The sequence below is a fragment of the Vipera berus genome, assembly GCF_964194415.1.
Source record: "Vipera berus genome assembly, chromosome: 3".
Classification (NCBI taxonomy): domain Eukaryota; kingdom Metazoa; phylum Chordata; class Lepidosauria; order Squamata; family Viperidae; genus Vipera; species Vipera berus.
Window position 1 is genome coordinate 214,916,924 of NC_138204.1, and position 17,060 is coordinate 214,933,983.

The window sequence follows — 17,060 nt, forward strand, 5'->3', positions numbered from 1 at the left end:
AGATAAGAAGAAAGCCTGCTGTTGATGTGGATGACCCTCATTGCTGGATCTTTTTGGTTTGGCTTTTAGAGAAGAGAGTGGGGGCTGGTAGGGTTGCTTTCTTATTTATTTATTTATTTATTTATTTATTTATTTATTTATTTATTTATTTATTTATTTATTTATTTATTTATTTATTTATTTATTTATTTATTTATTAAATTTTTATACTTCCCTTCTCCCGAAGGACTCAGGGCGGTGTACAGGGCAATAAATATCAAAATGTAAATACGAAAGTTAAAAAAGAGGTTAAAAAGAATTAAATAATTATGCCCAATAATACAATACTAAAAATGTGTTAAAACTTATTTAAATCCAACCCCAAACCCATCAGACCAGGCCGGCTTGCTCAAATAAATAAGTTTTTAAATCGCGCCGGAAGGAGCGAAGGTCGGGGGCAATCTGGAGCTCAACCGGCAAGCGGTTCCACAGGTCTGGCGCGCCCACAGAGAACGCCCTCCCCCTGGGGGCCACCAGTCGACATTCTCTGACCGGAGGCACCCTGAGGAGGCCCTCTCTCTGGGAACGCACTGGGCGGAGGGAGGTTGACGCTGGCCGCAGGTGCTGCCGTAGGTACTCCGGACCCATGCCATGTAGGGCTTTAAAGGTCATTACCAGCACCTTGAATCTCACCCGGAGGGCAACTGGCAGCCAATGCAGCTCACGGAGCAGAGGTGTAACATGGGAGTATCGGGAGACCCCCAACACAACTTGACCCCACTTTCACCAAAACCGAAGGTCTTCCTCTTCTGAGCTGAAGGTTCTGGGGTTTTTTCCCCCCAGGTCATCTGCAAAAAAAATCACATCAACTGTCCCATCAATGCCTGTTTTCCAAGAGGCTTCCCAACACAGGAGAGAGAGACACAAGTGGGGGAAACCTGGCTCAAAAACAATAATTGTGAGAGGGATCTCGGAGTCCTAGTGGACAATCACTTAAACGTGAGCCAGCCGTGTGCTGCAGCTGCCAAAAAAAGCCAACACAGTCCTTAGGCTGCATTAACAGAGGGATAGAATCAAGATCACATGAGGGGTTAATTCTACTTTATAATGCCTTGATAAGGCCACACTTGGAATCCTGCGTCTAGTTTTGGTTGCCACGATAGAAAAAAAGGTGTTGAGACTCTGGAAAGAATGCAGAGAAGAGCAACTAAGATGATGAAGGGCCTGGAGACTAAAACATATGAAGAACGGTTTCAGGAATTGAATTTGGCTAGTCTGGTGAAAAGAAGGACTAGGGGTGACATGATAGCAGCCTTCCAATATTTGAGGGGCTGCCACAGAGATGAAGGGATCGACCAAAACACCTGAAGGCAGGACAAGGAGCAATGGATGGAAACTAATCAAGGAGAGGACCAACATAGGAGAAACTTGCCTTCAGAAGTTGTGGATGTTCCAGGTCTGGAGATTTTAAAGAAGAGATTAGACAACCATTTGTCTGAAATGGTATAGGGTCTGCTGCTTGATCAGGGGATTGGACTAGATCAGGGGTCTTCAAACTTGGCCCTTTTATGACTTGTGGACTTCAACTCCCATAATTCCTCAGCCAGGCACACTGGCTGAGGAATTCTGGGAATTGAAGTCCACAAGTCATAAAAGGGCCAAGTTTGAAGACCCCTGGACTAGATCAAGGGTAGGCAACCTCAGCTCTTTTATGACTCATGGACTTCAACTCCCAGAATTTCTGAGTCAGCTGACTCAGGAATTCTGGGAGTTGAAGTCCATAAGTCATAAAAGAGCCAAGGTTGTCTACCCCTGGACTAGATTCTAGAAGACCTTCAAGGTACCTTCCAACTCTGTTATTCCTTTGCTAAGACATCAGCACCTTGGACAGTTCCACATTAGCTACTGGCCACTGAAAACTTGTTTTGCTTTGATGACAATTCAGATCAAGCACATCCCTGAAGTTTAGGGCTGTCTGTAGGGTATGGTTTAAAAAACCAGCCTAGTAACCACAATTTTGGATTCATTCATTCGTAATGCAAACCACCCCTTGGCTATGTACTTAATACGCTTCATGTAATTGCCTATTTACCCTATCTGTTGTCACAATGAGAGCAGTCTTTAAAAAAAAAGGAAGAAGAAACTAAACTCCTACTAAAGGAAGTTAGAACACAAGATATCTGAGAACTTCACTCTTTTTATTTATTTTTAGTTATGTATCAACTTGGCTTACTGCCCATCTCTTCGTTGAGGCAACTTTGAGTGGCTTCCATATGAGATAAAATAAACACCCAACAATAATAATTAAAGGAATGATTAAAATGACAAAAGTTAAAACTTTGGGGTCTCTTCCCTATTATAAAATTTAGCCACCCTATTGATTTTGAGACCTCCCCCATTGATCCATTGACTTTCTTAGCCATATTTCTTGGGCTGCCTTTTGGAAGAATGTAGGGATGTAATTTTGCATTTTTCTATTTTACTTGCCGTTGTGTTTTTGAACTGGAATCTATTCATGGCAATCTCCGTTTTCAGGGGAACAATCAAGCCGTTTCCCTTGCATATTTTATCCTTCGCAAATCTCCCAGCATCGTCCGATTATTGTACACAGAAATGGCTTGAATGAATGAATGAAATAAAGAACGAAGGAGTCAATGTCCATCTTACCTTTGGACTGCTGCAATGCATTCTACAAGGGGCTACCCTTGAAAAGCATTTGGAAGCTGTAACTGACATGGAATATGGTGGTGTGGGTCTGTGGTAAGAACACACCCCCCCAATCCATTTTACAATTCCTCCCCACCACCCCAAAATCACAAGAATAAAGTTCAGGAAAAGAAACAGTGAAACAATGTTTCATTCATGGAACCCCTGCCTGTTGTGAAAAAGTGGAAACATTGAATTAGGCCTGTTGAGTCACAAAAAGAGCTCAACGGAGGTGATGGACAGACGAAAGATAAAGGGGTAAAATGAATTACATTTGTTGGATGGTATTAAAACCCAGGGAAGCCAGTGTTTTAGACCCATTGCTAACCTTTGCGAAAGAAGCTGAACAAGTCTAATAACAAAAGCACACAAAGCAAGGCTCCAATTATGAAGGGCTGTAAAACTGTCTAAAAATCCTCGTACTTGTCAATTGGTCAGCTGTCCCAGAGCTGCGTGCTATTGATGGTTCTGCTCATCAACAAACAAGTACCTTCTTTCAAAAGCAGCCTCCATTTTTATTCCCGGCTTGCAACTGAACCGGGTGTTTCCATCCAACAGGTTCCTAGGCTGATCCCATGTTATATCACTGCACTGGTTGTGTTGTGATTCAGGGTCAGCCTGTGGGTTCGGCAGTTGGGTCGGACGACTCAGAGGAGGAGGAGGAGGGGGGTGTTGAAGAGCTTGCTGAGGGGGTTGGACAGCTTGATGAGAGCCCTCAGCCAGGCCCCTCTCACCTGGTCATGACGCAGACCCAGCTGTGTGAGCCTGACAGCGTGGATGAAGATGACCCACAGCTGGCCCTGTTGAAGGACGCCTGACGCAGGAGGCAGTCAATCAGGAGTAAACAGAGGAAGGCAATGGGGCTCCTCGGAAGGAGGCAGAGAGAAGCCATGCCCTGAACTGTATTTAAGGGGGAATGCGTGGGAGGGTTGGTTTGCTGAAGGCAACCACTTGAAAAGCTCCTGTTTCTTGGTTTGTGTTTTGTTCTATTTGTTTTTGTAGCAATAAATTTGGCAGGCGTAATTCCAGCCTCTTGCCTTCTTGTAAAAGGGGTTGTCCCTGCCTTTTCTGCAGGGCCGGTAGCAGGCTGGTACAGAACAGTTTGCCAGTTTGCTTCTGGGTGCAATTCAAGGTGTTGTTTATCACCTTTAAAGTCCTGCATGGCATGGGTTCAGGTTACTTGAGAATCGGTCCGCCCCGCCCACGCTGGCAAAGAGAGGGCATACTGCAGATCCCATCAATCAAGAAATTATAACCGGTGGGACCCATCCTTGTGACCTCCAACAAAGTGCCTCAACCCCTGGTTCTGCCAGATGGCTTGTGGTCCCAACGGGGGGTGGGGAGGGGGAAGCATCACCCTGGATTAATTGGTTGATTAATTAAGAGCTGATCCCACCTCCCCCCAATCCTCCTTGTACATCTGCCTCCCTCCTTCTCCATCTGGTGACCAGGATCACGTTTTGATCCTATTTTGATTTTGATTAGTTTGTCATTTTATTGGATATTTATTTTTAATGATTTTGATGTCTTTTTTAAAAAAATGTCGTAAGCCAGCTGGAGTCATTTTGGGGTGGCAAAACAAACTAATAAATAAATAAATAAATAAATAAATAAATAAATAAATAAATAAATAAATAAATAAATAAATAAATATTGCCTACCTGTACATCCTGTCCCCTCCACACCCACCCACCCACCTCAGAAATTCAGAAGAAAAGGCCCAAATTTCCAACCAATTCAGCCTGGGGTGGTCTGGCAGGGTGCTGGTGACAGCTAGGCAGCACAGGGATTTCCTATAATAGCCAGCCATCAAGACTCCAATCAACATCTAAAAATACCACACACAACCGGGTACCATATAAACACCACACACGGAATAGCCCACACTCTGCTAGAGAGAGAGGTTCCCTTGCAGATGGGCTCCAGCACGAGTCTCTAAGCTCAGAAAATTAAGCCATCCGGTCCCGGGGACTGACCCAAATTGGATCCTGCAACATTATCTTTGGACATTTATATTTGCCTCCATTCACATACTTCGAAATTTGTAGGATCCAATCTGGGTCTGTCGCCGGGACCGGATGGTTTAGTCTTCTGAACTTAGAGACTTCTCTAAGGGAAGTTCCATCTCCAAGGGAAATTCTCTCTAGCAGTGTGTGTGTCTGTGTGTGTCTGTGTGTGTGTGTTATTTATATGGTGCCTGTTCAGTGGTGGGATTCAGATATGTGAACAATCGGTTCCCTGCATGGAGGCCGCTTCCGGAAGTCCATTCTGGGCCTAGGCAACAAAAAAAATAGCTACTGGTTCTGCTGAAGTGATGCAAACCAGCTGAATCCCACCACTGGGCCTGTTGTATTTGGATTTTTAGATGTTGATTGGGATGCGTTGATGGCTGGCTTTTAAGTCGTTGGCTGTCATTTGCTTGTGCTAGCCGGCCCTCACCTTCTAAGTAATTGATAAGTTGGTGTCAAGGGTGAAAACTTGGCAGCTATCTTGCCATTAGAATAAAGGGGGGAAATGTTGAGTATGAAAGGGTTAGTTAGGGAAATGAAACTTCTCCAGTTCCACTGAACCCTGGGAGAGCCAAAGGTCTGGACACTTTTCAAGGTCATCTTAACAGGTGTGAAGAAGAAGGCAGATGGTTCCCATAACAAAGAAAACTTGTTTACATGAGCTACGTGGAAGCTTGGGGGTTTGACTGGGAAAATCATTGTTAAATACAACAATATGCTCTGATGCATTGGAATTTTAGAGTTAGTTTTACCTCACCATAGCCGTGCTATGTATTCAATAAAGAGTAAGCTTTTCAGAAATGAAATGATCCTGGACCTTTATTTGGATACTCAAGTGCAGGAGTCTTCAAACTTGGCCCTTTTATGACTTGTGCACTTTGACTCCCAGAATTCCTCATCAGGCATGCTGGCTGAGGAATTCTGGGAGTTGAAGTCCACAAGTCATAAAAGGGCCAAGTTTGAAGACCCCTGCTGTAGATCTTGGCCATCAAAACAAATGCTTTTCAGGAGTGCTCAAGCAGGGTGTTGGTGGTAGATACAGCACTCCAGTTGACCAACAAGGGGCCTGTTTCCCAGGCTTCAATCACTTCCCTGACTGTTTTTTTGCCTGCTCAGCCAACAATCTTAATAGCTTATTGCCCTGTCAATAAGTTCCTCCTTTGAAGCCCAGTTGGAATAATTTAAATAATGAAGTGTCTGAAATCCTCTTCCACTGAGCTCTGTTTGACTCTGTGTGAATCACATTTATAAGCCTTCCAATGATGCAGATGCTATTAATATGAAATGCAAAAATGCCAAGGAGAAGCATCATCACAGCTCTTTCCTAACCCTTCTTGTTGATCCTGGAGACAAATAGGCGTTTCACAATGAAGAATATTTTCCTGTCTACCGCAAACACCCAGTTGCATTTTTCAGAGACAACAGTGATGGGGGGCAGTCTGTTTGCTGCCATTTCTCTTCTCCTCACAAAATGAGGTGTCACAACACCAGGAGTTTCCACTGTCTAAAGATAACCACAGCCACCCCTAGTGTGTGTGGTTTTTTATTATTTAAACCAAGAGATGTGGTTGGAGAAAATAAGAAGACATTTGCAAAAGGAAGCTGCTATGTAGCAGAGCAGGGTAAAGGAATCACCAAACAAGGTAAAAAAAACATTTTTAACTCTTGAAAAAAATTCTTACAAGAAAATATTTTTTTATGATGGGGATGAAGGAGTCCTACCTTAGGTACAAAAGCAGGCTGGAGGACTTTGAATCAATCGCCAGGAGACAGTGAGTTCTAGTCCTATCTTAGGCACAAAAACTGACTAGGTGACTTTGGGCCAATCACCCACAGAGTTCTAGTCCCGCCTTAGGCATGAAATCTGGCTGGGTGAGTTTGGGCCAATCATCAGGAGATGGTGAGTTCTAGTTCTGCTTTAGCCATGAAAGCCAGCTGGGTGTCTTGGGGCCAGTCTCTCCACCCAACCCACTTCACATGTTGTTGCTGGGTTGAAAATAGAAGGAATATTAGGCATGTTCACTGCCTTGAGTTACCTGTAAAATAATAAAGGTCTGTCTGTCTGTCTGTCTGTCTGTCTGTCTGTCTGTCTGTCTGTCTGTCTGTCTGTCTATCTATCTATCTATCTATCTATCTATCTATCTATCTATCTATCTATCTATCTATCTATCTTCTATCTATCTATCTAATCTCTGTCTCTCTGTATGTATTGTCTCCTTCCTTCCTTCCTTCCTTCCTTCCTTCCTTCCTTCCTTCCTTCCTTCCTTCCTTCCTTCCTTCCTTCCTTCCTTCCTTCCTTCCTTCCTTCCTTCTCCTTGTGTTGTCAGTGATGATGTATTTGGGTAATGAAACATCTGCAAGAAAACAACCAAGCACAGAGAGCACCAAGGACACCATAGTTCGCCGCCTCCTCCTCCTCCTCCTCCTCCTCCTCCTCCTCCTCCTCCTCCTCCTCTTCATAAACCCCACTCCCTTCTAGCACTGATGATGTTACCTAGTTTGGGTAATGAAACGTCTGCAAGAAGACAACCCAGCTCTGGGAGCACCAAAGACTCCAGAGTTTAACCCTGAGCTGTAGATAATCTCTTCTATCAGTACCCTGAGCTACTGTGGCCCAAAGATACCAAACAACCCCCCCTCCCCACACACTCACGGTGCCATTGAAACAAGAGTTAATAGTCCCAGAGAGTAAAAATCACACACAGAGAGTTTGTATCTACGAATTTAGCATTGCTAATGAACCACAAACCCGGTTTAATCTCTCTCTCTCTCTCTCTCTCTCTCTCTCTCTCTCTCTCTCTCTCTCTCTCTCTCTCTCTCTCTCTCTCTCTCTCTCTCTCTCTCTCTCTCTCTCTCTCTCTCTCTCTCTCTCTCTCTCTCTCCATGGGAGGAATCCTGATTTCCATAATACAAGCGAAGGAAATAAAAAAAAGGGGGGGACAATTGAACCTGCTCTCTGGAATCTTTGTTTAAACAACACAAATGTTCAGATAAGAGACGGCAGCGCTGGAGAAAAGGGACTGTAGCCCACCCTAATGTGAAAATGCCCTTGCGGGAAGAGAGGATGACACCAGCCGGATTTTGGAACGTCTTAGGAATCATGTTTTGGTTTAGAAAATTTGTTTTCTATTCAGTCCTGTTGGGAGGGGATAACCCCTCCCTGCAGAATTACTTCTGAACGTCCTATATCATTTTCCTGTCTTATCATAGTTCTGAATGACGAGGGATTCAGGGCATGGGGAATAATCTGAAAGGACAGTTGGAGATTCTCAGTCGTCCTAGGGTTGTGGTTGTCCCAAAGTTGCTTTTTCGTGTCACAAACGCCTGGCACAAGATAGGAGAACAAAACCCATCAGGACAAGAGTCAGCCATCCATCTGCATTTCAAAGACAAAGGTCGACTTTTTGAAGACAGCAAAGTCCACATTTTGGACAGAGAGGATGGCTGGTTTGAAGGAGGGGCCAAAGAGGCCACCTGCATCAAAATTGCACCCTAACCCTAACCCTAACCCTCCCTCAACAAAGGGGGAGAGATACAGCATCCTCTATCTCCAGTCTACCACACAGTCCTTTCAGCAGCTCCAGGAACGCTCCACACCCATTTGCGCCACTCAGGTGACCTTGAGGACACAGACAAACCTCCAGGTGGTCTCGACGACTCTCTAAAAAGATGCAAATGACCAGCTATCTGCAAGGAGTATCAGCCCTTCTGTTCTCCACCATCCACCCGGAGCTGAAGAAGCTTCTTGGATGAGAAGTGAAATGTCTTCATAGAAAAACAAAGTCCAGTTGACTTTTGAAAAAGCGTCTCAGATGAAGATCTGCCAGCAGAAACGCATGTGTTTCGGGATGTGGTGCAGTGGTTGAGCCTTTCTCCTTTTGCCTTCCACCTTTCACAACCTCAGGGTCTTCTCTGATGATGTTCTGTTCCAGCCTACGACCGGCCCTGTTTGTGTGTCAGGGACAACCCCTTTTTCCTTTTAATAATCAATAGGCTGAGGGGGGTAAACCAAGCCAAATTTATTTACAGTTCCAAATAATAAAGTCTTTCAAACAAAAAAAGCAGCAGAATATTTTCTTCAACCAAAAATACATGATTCGAAACATCCAACAAGAGTCAAACAAGAGTCAAACAGATTAGCAAGAACATACCAGGATTCTCTCTGAATGTCTCCGAACGGTTGCCTTCAGCAACCAGCACCGCCCACACCTTCCCCTTTTATTATCTGTCCCAAGGCTTGGCTTCTCAATGCCTTCTCCTCCTCTCACTGAGTTGCCTCATTGATTTTCTCTGCTCTGCTCTGCTCTGCTGGATTGCCTTCTACTTCTAGCATCTCTGAACAGATTCAGCTGTGACTCCTCTGAGTCCGAACCCTCCTCCTCACACAGCTGAGCCTCGTGAGGAACACGACTGGAGGGGCCAGGCTGAGAGTCTTGCAGTGCATCAAAGCCTCCCTCTGACACCAAAGGCTCTCCAAACTCCCCCCCTCCTCCTCCTCAGATTCCTCAGACTCAACTGCTGGGAGCATAGGCTGACACTGAATCACAACAGATGAGTCCTCTCTTGTCATTTTGTGGCCAAAATATTTGAGATTCAGCTTCAATATCTGTCCTTCCAAAGGTCAGTCAGGGTTGACGCATTGGCTCTCCTGGAGTCTTCTCCAGCACCACAATTGGATGTCATCCATTTTTCAGCACTCAGCCTTCCAACTCTCGCAGCCATACATTCCTACTGGGAAAACCATAGCTTTGACTATATGGACCTTTGTCAGTCAAGCGGTGACTCTGCTTCTGAATATGCCATCTAGGTTTGCCGTAGCTTTCCTCCCAAGGAGCCAGCCTTCTTGAATTTCCTGGCTGCAGTCACTGTCTGCAGTGGTCTGGGAGCCCGAGAAAGCAAAGTCTCACAGTCAATCACCTCGATCCCAAATCCTTAATCTCCCCCCACGCAGACACTGAACAGCAGCAATTCAATTGGGGCAAGACAAGAATCCTTGGCCCTTCTACCACCCACCAAGTTCATGAGTTATCAAAGTTTGGCACTCCACAAGCAATTGCATCCACAGACAAATCGACCTACAACCAGGTTATGAACCCCTCAGAATTTAAATCCACCACACAACCAACTGCAGGTACCCTCAACCAACCCACACAACCCACCCACCCCAACTCATGCTTCATCTCCCAATAACATACACCTGATGTTACCTCCCCGTCACAAGACCTTCCCTTGATGGGACCCACCCCTGACCTGTCAGAAGACTCACAATGCATCCCACACCTGACCCATCACAAGACCAATCACCTCACCTGATGGGACCCACACCTGACCCATCACAAGACCCTCACCTGACGTGATCCTCACCTGACGTGACCTCCCCATCACAAGACCCTCACTTGATGCAACCCACACAGGACCGATCAGAAGACCCTCACCTGTCATGACCCTCACCTGAGTTGACCTCTCCATCACAAGACCCACCACAAGACCCTCACTTGATGCAACCCACACCTGACCCATCACAAGACCCTTACCTGACATGACCCTCACCTGAGTTGACCTCCCCATCACAAGACCCATCACAAGACCCTCACTTGATGCAACCCACACCTGACCCATCACAAGGCCCTCAGCCTGACATGACCCTCACCTGACGTGACCTGGCCACACCTGAAGCCCTCATAAACAGAAGAACAACAACACTGACATCCCCTGAACTCCACTAAAGATGTTACCTGTAACGAAACATTCAGAAACCAACCCACAAGCTCGGAGAAGGAGCCTTCACCCTCAAAGGAACATCTGTCACCGCTTCCTTTTCTTCCCCTTCTATTACCCAGGAAGAACAAATGGTTGACTCTCTTTTATAGTTCAACATTGGGGGGGGGCGGCGGAGGGGGTTTAATAAAGTCCTAGAGACAAATCACTTCCTCCTGGCGATGAACGGCTAGCTATGATGGGAGAAAGGGCTTATATTGATGTCTAACCATAGAACGCGTCCATAATATAGGCCAGGTTGCAATCAGTGGAAACACTTCCACTTCACACTACGCTGTAAAACGTGCCTTGCTCAGGAACATTGCCATGGAAACAGTCCATTAAAAATGAATTCTCTCCCTCTTTCTCCCGCTTTCTGTGAACGAGTGACTTTTTAATGGCCATTTACGGCTGCACTTTGCCAGAACAAATTCAAGTTCAACCGTATTTAGTTCTCTGGTAATTTGAAATGGCAAAGTTCCCTTTCCAGGCTTTCCCTCTCCCCTCATACCTCTATTTATCTATATCTATCTACCTATCATCTCTATCTGTCTGTCTGTCTATCATCTCTTTCTACTCTCGATCTCTATCATCAATCTGTATCTCTATATATATCACCTATCTCTATCATCTATCTATCTGTCTGTCTGTCTGTCTGTCTGTCTGTCTGTCTGTCTGTCTGTCTATCTATCTATCTATCTATCTATCTATCTATCTATCTATCTATCTATCTATCCCTCTCTATAATCTCTCTCTCTGTGTATCTCTCTCTCTCTCTCTCTCTCTCTCTCTCTCTCTCTCTCTCTCTCTCTCTCTCTCTATCTATCTATCTATCTATCTATCTATCGCTAGTCTAAAGAAAAGAAGAAATAGGAGAGACATGATAGCAGTTATTCCAGTATCTGAGGGGCTGCCACAAGGCAGAGGGGGTCACGTTATCCACCAAAGCACCAGAGGGAAGGACGAGAAACAATGGTTGGAAACTGATCAAAGAGAGAAGCAACTTGGAATTAAGGAGACACTTCCTAACAGGGAGGACAATCAACCAGTGGAACAGAAGTTGCCTCCAGAAATTGTGTGCCCTCCAACACTGGGGATTTTTAAGAAGAGACTGGACAGTCACCTGTCTGAGACTGTATAGTTTCTCCTGCTTGAGCAGGGGGCTGGACTAGAAGACCTCCAAGGTCCCTTCCAGTTCTATTCTATTCTATTCTATTCTATTCTATTCTATTCTATTCTATTCTATTCTATTCTATTCTATTCTATTCTATTCTATTCTATTCTATTCTATTCTATTCTATTCTATTCTATTCTATTCTATTCTATTCTATTCTATTCTCTCTTCTTCTATTCTATCTATCTATCTATCTATCTATCTATCTATCATCTATCTATCTATCTATCTATCTATCTATCTATCTATCTATCTATCTATCTATCTACAGTATGTGCGGGTGAGAGGGACGTGAACAAAACGGCATCTTATGGCTCCAAGGGGTTCAGCAGAGTCAGGAGACGCAGCACATGGAAGATGGTCAGGAAAAATGGTTGAGCTGAGCAGCTGCCTCTGTTCTTTCAGCAGGATGGTCATCCACCTTTGACCCACCATCTCCTCAGGGCATGGCCCAAGGAGTCAAGAGGGTAGCCACAACTGCACAATCAAAGAAATTCAAGAGCTGCACAGGAGATGTCAATAACGTCAGGTATGATTTTGACTCAATAAGGGTGGCAGCCTCTTCACTTTGCTGGGACACGGATGCAGCCTGCTCCTAAAAAGGGGGGCGGGCACCTAACCCCGAGATTGCCTGGAGGGAGGAATGTTCCAATCCCATTTCAAACCATCCAAGTGAATCCTGATCAGGACCTCTGATGAAAAAGGAATTTTCCACCCTCCAATGAGTTCACGGGGACCTGGTTCACACTAGAAGATTACACAAGTCCTTTTTTACCTTTGATTCACAGCTCGTTCCTGTTAACAGAATAAGAGAAGGAATGAGAATAGCAATAGAATAGAACAGAGCTGGAAGGGAACTTGGAGGTCTTCTAGTCCAGCCCCCTTCTCAAGCAGGAGGGAATTGGGTATGTGTAGTTTAATGAAGAGAAGGATTGGGTGGACATGATGGGCATCTTCCAATATCTCAGGGGATGCCCCAAAGAAGAGGCAGTCAAGCTCTTCTCCAAAGCGCCTGAAGGCAGGACAAGAAGCAACGGATGGAAACTAATCAAGGAGAGAAGCAACCTAGAACTAAGGAGAAACTTCCTGACAGTTAGAACAATTAACCAGTGGAACAACCTGCCTCCAGAAGCAACCTAGAACTAAAGAGAAATTTCCTATCAGTGAAGACAATTAACCAGTGGAACAGCTTGCCACCAGAAGTTGTGAAAGCTCCAACACTGGAAGTTTTTAAGAAGAGACTGGACAGCCATTTGTCTGAAATGGTACAGGGTTTCCTGCCTGAGCAGGGGGTTGGACTAGATGACCTCCAAGGTCCCTTCCAACTACTTCTTCTTCTTCTTCTTCTTCTTCTTCTTCTTCTTCTTCTTCTTCTTCTTCTTCTTCTTCTTCTTCTTCTTCTTCTTATTATTATTATTATTATTATTATTATTATTATTATTATTATTATTATTATTATTATTATTATTATTATTATTATTATTATTATTATTATTATTATTAGAGCCTACACCATCTCAGACAAGTGACTGTCCATTCAAAATTAAGTCTGAGACTCTCTTCACTTAGCAGAGGAGATTATTTAACACGTTTTCCTTTCTGTTGCAAGCGCTTCTTTCGTGATTCATTCCTGTCTGTTCTCCGATGATAAATCACTCCAGGCTAGTTGTTTTATCATTCCAAAAAAGCATGTAAAAAGAGAAGCTGTTTTGCAATTAATAACCAAATTGCATGGCTCTGCCAGCTGCAATTTTAAAATCATTTTAAGAATCGTTACGCTGCAGCAGAACAGAGGGGAAATTAAGCTAAAGTTCCCGAGGCAATGGAGGAGCCTAGGATTAATGCTGCGCAATTATTAAAAGGTAAATATTCATCCCTCTTTTATTCGGGGCAGATAAACTGATTATAAATAGAGGGATGATTGTGGGGCTGCTAACCCAGGTCTGGAAGAAAAAAAAAGAAAGGGAGAAAGAACTAGAGAAATAAACATATAGACCACCTGGCTGCCATCCAAACTGAAGAAGCTTTATCATTAAGTTTCCTTGGGCCATGCCTTGCCACTAATTGGCCCCTCAGGATATCTGAGATTGGTGATTTTCTTGCAGACGTTTCCTTACTTGGCTTGGTAACATCCCAGTGCTAGAATGACTAGAAGCTACGTCTATTCTTATCTAGCACTGATGGTGTTACCTAGTTGGGTAATGAAAGGTCTGCAAGAAAACCACCAACTTCAGAGAGCACCAAAGACCCCACAATCCTCATCCTCCTCTTCCCCCTCCTCCCCCTCCTCCTCTCTTTCTCCTGGACTGCACAATCCCCACTCCCTTCTAGCACTGATGATGTTGCCTAGTTGGGTAATGAAAGGTCTGCAAGAAAACCACCAACTTCAGAGAGCACCAAAGACCCCACAATCCTCCTCCTCCTCCTCTTCCCCCTCCTCCTCCTCCTCCTCCTCTCTTTCTCCTGGACTGCACAATCCCCACTCCCTTCTAGCACTGATGATGTTGCCTAGTTTGGTAGTGAAACGTCTGCAAGAAAACCCCCCAGCTCAGAGAGCACCAAAGACCCCACAATCCTCCTCCTACTCCTCCTCCTCCTCCTCCTCCTCCTCCTCTTCCTCCTCCTCCTCCTCCTCTCTTTCTCCTGGACTGCACAATCCCCACTCCCTTCTAGCACTGATGATGTTGCCTAGTTTGGTAGTGAAACGTCTGCAAGAAAACCCCCAAGCTCAGAGAGCACCAAAGACCCCACAATCCTCCTCCTCCTCCTCCTCCTCCTCCTCCTCCTCCTCCTCCTCATCTTCCTCCTCCTCTCTTTCTCCTGGACTGCACAATCCCCACTCCCTTCTAGCACTGATGATGTTGCCTAGTTTGGTAGTGAAACGTCTGCAAGAAAACCCCCAAGCTCAGAGAGCACCAAAGACCCCACAATCCTCCTCCTCCTCCTCCTCCTCCTCCTCCTCCTCTTCCTCCTCCTCCTCCTCCTCTCTTTCTCCTGGACTGCACAATCCCCACTCCCTTCTAGCACTGATGATGTTGCCTAGTTTGGTAGTGAAACGTCTGCAAGAAAACCCCCAAGCTCAGAGAGCACCAAAGACCCCACAATCCTCCTCCTCCTCCTCCTCCTCCTCCTCATCTTCCTCCTCCTCTCTTTCTCCTGGACTGCACAATCCCCACTCCCTTCTAGCACTGATGATGTTGCCTAGTTTGGTAGTGAAACGTCTGCAAGAAAACCCCCAAGCTCAGAGAGCACCAAAGACCCCACAATCCTCCTCCTCCTCCTCCTCCTCCTCCTCTTTCTCCTCCTCCTCCTCCTCCTCTTTCTCCTCCTCCTCCTCTTCCTCCTCCTCCTCCTCCTCCTCCTCTCTTTCTCCTGGACTGCACAATCCCCACTCCCTTCTAGCACTGATGATGTTGCCTAGTTTGGTAGTGAAACGTCTGCAAGAAAACCCCCAAGCTCAGAGAGCACCAAAGACCCCACAATCCTCCTCCTCCTCCTCCTCCTCTTTCTCCTCCTCCTCCTCTTCCTCCTCCTCCTCCTCCTCCTCTCTTTCTCCTGGACTGCACAATCCCCACTCCCTTCTAGCACTGATGATGTTGCCTAGTTTGGTAGTGAAACGTCTGCAAGAAAACCCCCAGCTCAGAGAGCACCAAGGACCCCACAGTTCAACCCTGAGCTACCGATGCCAAGAATCCTTTCATCTCTTTAAAAAAAAGGGTGGGAGGAAATAAAACTCCTCGAAACAGGCTTAAATCCTGCGGACCTTGTGGGCAATGGAGACAGTCTTGGTGGCAATACGGATGGTTCTTGACATATGATATAATTGTCCTCTGCATTTGGCCTACCACATTATGTGATTTTGCATTCATGTTTCCTTCACTTCGGTTCAGTCCTGGCTGCGTTGTCTGACAGCCATCTTAGAATAGAATGTTTAGAATGGAATAGAGCTGGAAGGGACCTTGGGGGTCTTCTAGTCCAGCCCCCTGCTCAAGCAGGAGAACCTAGACCATCTCAGACAAGTGACTGTCCAGGCTCTTCTTAAAAACCTCCAGTGATGGAGCGCCCATGATTTCTGGTGGCAAGCTGTTCCACTGGTTGATTGTCCTCGCTGTCAGGAAGTTTCTCCTTAATTCCAGGTTGTTTCTTTCCTTGATTAATCAATGACATGGGTCCGGATTATTTACGCGAGTACCATTTGCCGGCGTTAACTTCCCATCGTCCTGTGCGCTCCCGCAGAGAGGGCCTCCTCAGGGTGCCGTTGGTCAGGGAATGTCGACTGGCGGCCGGATGGCTCCCGACCTTCGCTCTTTTCGCCGCGACCTGAAGACTTGGCTATTTGAACTTGGTGGCCTGGACTGAGGGACTGGGATTTTAGATTTTAAGTTTTAAATTTTAGAACATGTTTTATTGTTTAGGGCTACTTGGTTTAATTTATTTTAATTTTGTATATTATGTGTTGTATATAGTGTTTTAATTGCCCTGTACACTGCCCTGTACACTGCCCCGAGTCCTTCGGGAGAGGGGCGGTATATAAATCCAAATAATAAATAAATAAATCAGACTAGAGCTGAAAGGGACCGTGGTGATCTTCTAGTCCAAACCCTACTCAAACAGAAGACTTTATACCATATCAGTCAAGTGACTATCTAATCTCTTCTTAAATGCCTCCAGTGATGAAGCAGCCACAATTTCTGAAGACAAATTGTTCCACTGGTTAATTGTCTTCACTGTCAGAAAGTTTCTCCTTAATTCCAGGTTGCTTCTCTCTTTGATCAGTTTCCAACTGTTGTTTCTTGTTTTCCCTTCTGGTCCTTTTGAGAATAATGTGACCCCCTCCTCTTCTTTGTGGCAGCCCCTGGAATACTTATTGTTCCTGGACATTAGGAAATAAGCTTTGTTTCTCCGAATATTAGATATTAACAAGATTTTTTTTATTTTATTTACCTTTTTTTTTAGGAGCGGGTCCATCCACAGCAATTGCATCCATCAAATTAAGGCAAACTTCAACCAACGAAGGAGAGAAATAACTTTTGTCACTTTTTATTAGTCACCAACTTCAGCAGCCAAAAAAGGACCCCTTGCTCAATCAATCCTGCCTGACACAATTGACTCAACTCTCTTATTACCTCCCTCTGCAATTACACTGCAGCCACTTCTAAAAGTTCCTAAAGTCTGCAGACAGAAATGTCAGAGCAGAACTTTCTGTCATCTCACCTTCTTCCCAAATCCATCCCTTTCTCGCCCTTAGCTGAGGGACGCTAGAGATCGCTTTTGTTGTGTATTCAGCTTTTGTTGCGAGTTTCAACCACAAAACAGATCCATTTGAAGGCTTTCAAAATTGCCCCTAATGGGTTCACGTCAAGACTGGACTAACTGACTAAGGGATTGGGCAGTTAATACCATTTTTTTACCACAGGTTCTCCTCAGGGCTGCAT